Here is a 7,998-nt window from a genome sequence, read left to right as displayed (position 1 = left end):
ATCTTACATACACGCACGTGTATGAACACTGTTGCCGGTCACCTTGACCCGACATTCGATTAATTCTACACTCAAACCTATCTGATTACGAATACATGACACGTTTTTATGGATAACAACTTATTTTTATTCTTTAAAAGATGTTTCAGGGCTAATTCTTGCTCTTTTGCGGGGTGAATGAGAATAATTACAAAGCTATCTGATTACATCCACTATTTCCGTATTCTGAACAGTTTTTGGCGTACATCCCCCCCCCCCCCCCCCCCCCCTCTGAACCAGGACAGAGGTCAAGAGTTCAGGTCATAGTTAGCTCGCACATATCTTCTGCCCATTCCATCTACTACACAGTCACATTACGTCACGCCACGCGCCTCGTGCCACTTGGTGTCTATTAACATATCGTGATGGTCAGCTAAGGCGGGTCATGCGACTACAGTTGTGTAACGTTATGTGCAATCGATTTTTTTTATTGTATTTGAATAACCCTGGTCAACCGAGGTTACATCTCTAGCAACCGTTGTTAACTGTGAACAGCGCTAACCAATGTAAATCGTTGAGATAATGTAACTATCTGGAAGCAATAAATAGCCTAAATACTAGTATTATCCCATCTAAAACGACAACAAAAAGAAATCAATAAGGACGTGCTGAACGTTAGAAATGAAAAGGCACCACTCAAGTTTTTGTACAAATAATCGACAGATAAAAATTATACACACGATGTCAATATCTTGTTAATTTTATTCACCTAAATGTTTTGTTGAAGTTTAAATAAATACCAGGAACTAATCAACCTAAATGATTCCGTCACTCAGATGTGCCTAACCTGAGTGCCCCTACAAGAGTTCAGTAAGTGTGAGCAACGTATTTCATCCGAAATGTGATTTAAATAGGTTAACATGTTATAATACTGAACTGACCAAGATGAACTTAGGTCTATACCTTGAGCAATACGGGTTAACTTGAATTTTACCTTGGTAAACACAAGTTATCTTGGGTTATACCTTTATCAGCACGGGTTCATTTGGATCGTGCAAGGGTTTTTGAAATCGAACGCAAGTATTTTCACAACTCCTTTGGGACCCCGGATTGTGTGCATCATGTGTTGTCATGACGACAGAGATAAACAGCGTGTTGCTGTTATAAACGATACACCCATGTGTTCCCTCCTTCGCCCATGTCTGCTTGTAATGGGCGATTGTGATGGTCCGCTGTTGTCTGCCAGAACGAGAAGAACAACAGTTCTCGTGTTACACCGTTTGGGAACAACTCAATTGTTTGTTTCCTCTCTAAAATGATATTTCTAATCAGCCTTTTTCACAACTTCCGGACACTGAACTGCAGTAACATCTGTGGGTCTGCGCCATGCCTGCTCCTTACCTACCTACCCATATGTCGTCTGCGGTGGCTTTGAACTAAAACATGTTGGTCTTTTTAGGGATGGACGCTATAATCTGTAATGAACTCTTTGCATATAGAAGAACATTTCTAGTTTCTTACCCAAAATACCCAAATGGAGATAATGTACTCCGTGTCATACACCCGTAGTTAAGACACAAGATGCAGGGTATTCTTTGTGCAAACGTTCCACGAAGAAGCAGTGGCGATATTCTATAAAGTATTTTGACAGATACACAATACGTAACAGCAAACGTAATGATAGATATGTTTAAATGACCAAGGGTTATCGAAGATGTTACGGCCTTGTTAATCTGTTAGTCGAATCTGTTCTTGTGGGTATTGGAGCTCCCGTAGAGGGTGCCCTGCAACGTGTGAGCGTAGTCTTCATAACATGAATATGAATATGTAACAGAAGAATGGGAAGACTGTACAATGAAGCACTGTACACAATTGTAGAGACCCTTTCTTGTTGTAAAGGTCCCGTTCTTCACCTGCTGGTTCTGCCTGCCTCACTACAGGTCCCACTGGCGAGGGATGCGGCTTACGGCTATTCAGTAATTGACGTTACAACAACTGTAAATATTTTATATTATCAGACCATTACCAGAATGTAGTTATGTTTATACTAAGAATATTGTCTTGGTGTTAGTTTCCACGGTAGGTTATGAATACACGCATCCTTCTTGTGTTCATCCCGGGGGCAAGGCCAGTGCGGGGGTTAGGGACATGCCCTCCCAACTCCCCCCACAAACCACGCCCATTTCCGTATCAGCTGCTTGATTGCGTAATTAGCATGATGGAACAAAGGGCCGCCACGACCTGCTGACCACTCGCTGAACCCTCTAATTTGCATAGGATGAAACCATATTGCGCATGTGCAAACACACTCCGGTACCGTGGGAAGCCAGTCGTGATTTGTAAGTATTGCACAAGACGGGTCAGGCGAGGCCAGACGATGGTCAGAGCTGTACGTCCCATTGTTTCCATTGGCGATTACTCATTTCGATGTATTACTCACTGAATTTGATTGAAACTGGGTAAGAAACAGAATTAGCGGAATAAAACCTATAATTTCTATTAAATGCCAGCTGAAATTGTGAGCAGCATACAGAGGTTGTGTTTGGTGGTCTAACCAGTGATTGACCAGAGCAGACATGAAAACATCTCTTTACAAAGTTCATACCGCTTTATTTGTTCACATGCGCTTTGTTACAACCAAACTGACGGTGAACTTTAAACAAGGGAGGAATTCGCTCTCTTTCAGCACCTCGCCCCGATGACGATCTCCCGAGATCGGGGCACAAACAATCACCTTCAATCGGACTTTAATGGCCCCAGAAGGATTAACGTTTGCCAATATGTCATAAAAGTTGAAAAGCGTGTTCAGCCCAGCGTAATAACGTGACGGTCAGCCAGGGGTGAACGATGGGGACATAAATGACCCAGGTCAGTTGGCGTTCCGGCCCAGCGCACTCACACCGTCACGCAACAAGTGACCTGCGACCCGTGACTGACAGTTGGGTCATGTGTTACTCCGTCTCTGGCCAGTTATCTAAGATAAGAAAAATCAACCTGTGTGAGAACACGATTTGATGACCTGACACCCAGTCACTTCACCTGGAGTATTAACAACAACAGTTCAGGCTGCAGAGTATCTCTTCCGCTCAGTCACGATGAAATGGGTCAGACGGCTTCGTTTATGACAGAACGTCGAATGAAAGGGTGTGATGTATCTGGTAAAGAAAACAGGAAGTAGGGAACGGTGTGCGCCACTCAATTTTGTTCCAATTCTAACACAGGCTTGCTGACTGTCGTCTCATGTAGATCGATGCTCATGCTGATGATCACTGGATTGTCTGGACCAGACTCGATTATTTACAGACCGCCGCCATATAGCTGGAACATTGCTGAACGCGGCATTAAACAACAACAAAATAAAATCAACCAATTCTAACGGAGGGGTAGGGGAGAGGGGACGATGTCCGCTACTCAGTGGCATACTAGTTCTAACGGATGGGTAGGGGAGAGGGGACGATGTCCGCTACTCAGTGGCATACTAGTTCTAACGGATGGGTAGGGGAGAGGGGACGATGTCCGCTACTCAATGGCATACTAGTTCTAACGGATGGGTAGGGGAGAGGGGACGATGTCCGCTACTCAATGGCATACTAGTTCTAACGGATGGGTAGGGGAGAGGGGACGATGTCCGCTACTCAATGGCATACTAGTTCTAACGGATGGGTTGGGGAGAGGGGACGATGTCCGCTACTCAATGGCATACTAGTTCTAACGGATGGGTAGGGGAGAGGGGACGATGTCCGCTACTCAATGGCATAATAGTTCTAACGGATGGGTTGGGGAGAGGGGGGCGATGTCCGCCACTCAGTGGCGTACTAGTTCTAACTGAGGGATGGGTGGGGGGCAGGGGGTGGAGGAGAGAGGGTGGGAGAGACGGCGGGAGGGGACTCTGTGCGCTACCGACTGGGGCGGCAGATGTTGGCTTTATCGCCAGGTCAACGCTTATGACTTTTTTTAATTGTTGCTTTGAAGCCGTCTGGTCAGTCACGGTGGTGTGGCGGCTGAGGTCAGGTACTGGTCATCCCAATGTAATACTACAGTCCGCGATGATGTACAACGCTCACAGATCCCCATGATGCTGTTACCATGGTTACGGGGTGACCCACAGGGCACAAATTCTATTTAAAAACGAGTGTTTTGACTCTATAAAATATCCAAATTATCATCGTGAACAACTCTATAAAACATTGCACAAGGACTTCGAGTTTTTGACACAGTAAACTACTGTACGCTCACATCGAGTGTTTGACATAGTAAACTATTTTGAGTAAGATAGGTACACAGATAGGTTGCAGACGTAACAAGTTCTAAGCACCATACACTGACGCCTATATGCCGATTCCCCAGACTTTGCCTGACATTGGTCCACATACATGCTGATTCCCCAGACTTTGCCTGACATTGGTCCACATACATGCTGATTGCCCCGACATGTGTCTGACATCAGCCCACATACATGCTGATTCCCCCGACATGTGTCTGACATCAGTCCACCTACATGCTGATTCCCCCGACATGTGTCTGACACCAGTCCACATACATGCTGATTGCCCCGACATGTGTCTGACATCAGTCCACCTACATGCTGATTCCCCCGACATGTGTCTGACATCAGTCCACCTACATGCTGATTCCCCCGACATGTGTCTGACATCAGCCCACATACATGCTGATTCCCCCGACATGTCTGACATCAGTCCACATACATGCTGATTGCCCCGACATGTGTCTGACATCAGTCCACCTACATGCTGATTCCCCCGACATGTGTCTGACACCAGTCCACATACATGCTGATTCCCCAGACTTTGCCTGACATTGGTCCACCTACATGCTGATTGCCCCGACATGTGTCTGACACCAGTCCATCTACATGCTGATTCAACAGACATGTGTCTAACATTGGTCCACCTATATGCTGATTCCCCTGACATGTGTCTGACAACAGTCCACATACATGCTGATTGCCCCGACATGTGTCTGACACCAGTCCATCTACATGCTGATTGCCCCGACATGTGTCTGACACCAGTCCATCTACATGCTGATTCCCAAGACATGTGTCTGACACCAGTCCACCTACATGCTGATTCCCCAGACATGTGTCTGACACCAGTCCACATACATGCTGATTGCCCTGACATGTGCCTGACACCAGTCTATCTACATGCTGATTCCCCTGACATGTATCTAACATTGGTCCACCTATATGCTGATTCCCTGACATGTGTCTGACACCAGTCCACATACATGCTGATTGCCCCGACATGTGTTTGACATCAGTCCACATACATGCTGATTTCCCCGACATGTGTCTGACATCAGTCCATCTACATGCTGATTGCCCCGACATGTGTCTGACATCAGTCCACCTACATGCTGATTCCCCAGACTTTGTCTGACATTGGTCCATCTACATGCCGATTCCCCTGACATGTGTCTGGCATTGGTCAATCTCTACGCCTCTACAATTATATGCCGATTCCCCTGACATGTGTCTGACATCAGTCCACATACATGCTGATTGCCCCTACATGTGTCTGACATCAGTCCACATACATGCTGATTCCCCGGACATGTGTCTGACATCAGTCCACATACATGCTGATTCCCCCGACATGTGTCTGACATCAGTCCACCTACATGCTGATTCCCCAGACTTTGTCTGACATTGGTCCATCTACATGCTGATTCCCCTGACATGTGTCTGGCATTGGTCAACCTCTACGCCTCTACAATTATATGCTGATTCCGCCGACATGTGTCTGGCATTGGTCAACCTCTACGCCTCTACAATTATGTGCCGATTCCCCTGACATGTGTCTGGCATTGGTCAACCTCTACGCCTCTACAATTATATGCTGATTCCCCCGACATGTGTCTGACATCAGTCCACCTACATGCTGATTCCCCAGACTTTGTCTGACATTGGTCCATCTACATGCTGATTCCCCTGACATGTGTGTGGCATTGGTCAACCTCTACGCCTCTACAATTATATGTCGATTCCCCTGACATGTGTCTGGCATTGGTCAACCTCTACGCCTCTACAATTATATGCCGATTCCCCTGACATGTGTCTGGCATTGGTCAACCTCTACGCCTCTACAATTATATGCTGATTCCGCCGACATGTGTCTGGCATTGGTCAACCTCTACGCCTCTACAATTATATGCCGATTCCCCTGACATGTGTCTGGCATTGGTCAACCTCTACGCCTCTACAATTATATGCTGATTCCGCCGACATGTGTCTGGCATTGGTCAACCTCTACGCCTCTACAATTATTGGTGATTCCCCTGACATGTGTCTGGCACTGGTCAACCTCTACGCCTCTACAATTATTGCTGATTCCCCTGACATGTGTGTGGCATTGGTCAACCTCTACGCCTCTACAATTATATGCTGATTCCGCCGACATGTGTCTGGCATTGGTCAACCTCTACGCCTCTACAATTATATGCCGATTCCCCTGACATGTGTGTGGCATTGGTCAACCTCTACGCCTCTACAATTATATGTCGATTCCCCTGACATGTGTGTGGCATTGGTCAACCTCTACGCCTCTACAATTATATGCTGATTCCGCCGACATGTGTCTGGCATTGGTCAACCTCTACGCCTCTACAATTATATGCCGATTCCCCTGACATGTGTCTGGCATTGGTCAACCTCTACGCCTCTACAATTATATGCCGATTCCCCTGACATGTGTCTGGCATTGGTCAACCTCTACGCCTCTACAATTATTGCTGATTCCGCCGACATGTGTCTGGCATTGGTCAACCTCTACGCCTCTACAATTATTGCTGATTCCGCCGACATGTGTCTGGCATTGGTCAACCTCTACGCCTCTACAATTATTGCTGATTCCGCCGACATGTGTCTGGCATTGGTCAACCTCTACGCCTCTACAATTATTGCTGATTCCGCCGACATGTGTCTGGCATTGGTCAACCTCTACGCCTCTACAATTATATGCTGATTCCACCGACATGTGTCTGACATTGGTCAACCTCTACGCCTCTACAATTATTGCTGATTCCGCCGACATGTGTCTGACTTTCTTAGGGCAGAATGGGCATTGTGTTGCACTCCTGTAATCGAACACAGTCCTTGGCAGGGATAAACCAACGCTTTAACTAAGGGGCGACCTGAACATCCTCATATGTGAGTGGGGTATGTGTCGTTTATGTTTAAAATTGGAGTGTGGTGTAGAGACTAACGCTTCGTTCCTGAATGTACACAACACTGACTGTAACACATGAAGACGACCACGTGACATTGGGTATTCCAACCTTGCTCTATTTAGGGCTTTAGCATTGCAGAGAGGGCTGGCCATTCGAGAAAATAATGTAATTCAGGGACTGTGAGGCAGACTTTGAGGTAGATGACGCTCATATTTAATATGTGATGGTGGTGTGAAACATAAGCGTCATACAGACGTGCCTCATACAGACATGTTGGCTCTCCATCTACAGTCTCCAAGTCATGATGTCTCTAGACTGTGACAGTGTTTATTATTGCTTACCTACGCGATGCACGTGGTGATATAAGATAGCCATATGATGTGTCTGTAATGTCTTCGGGTTTACGAAGTCTAGGTGGCAGTCGAGTTTCTATGCAACAACGTGACGTCATCGATGCAGCGTCCCTCGTAACGGACGTGTATTGTAGGCGCCTTGTAGCAGTAAATCCACACAGACGGTACAGCCAGGGTGGTGACAGATCTCTCTTATCTTTCGACTCCCTCCCTTCTTCCCCTCTACCCCCTCCCGGTCTCCGGCGGTCCGCCTCATTAGGCCAGATTGCACATTGAAAACCATTTAAAGGTCACGTGGTCCTTGTGGAGATTCTTTGATGGACGGCAATGTGAGATATCGATGACGACATCAACTTCAAATTGTCAGAAGAAAACGTGATTATCGCAAGAGCGGCACTAAACGCTTGCACCAGTGCGTTACTGTGGGGTCGAAAGGTCAGCCATATTGCACCACCCCCGGACTGCTTTGTCCGAG

Source organism: Haliotis asinina, chromosome 8, assembly GCF_037392515.1.
Source record: "Haliotis asinina isolate JCU_RB_2024 chromosome 8, JCU_Hal_asi_v2, whole genome shotgun sequence".
Lineage (NCBI taxonomy): Eukaryota > Metazoa > Mollusca > Gastropoda > Lepetellida > Haliotidae > Haliotis > Haliotis asinina.
Note: the sequence above shows the minus strand (reverse complement) of the source record.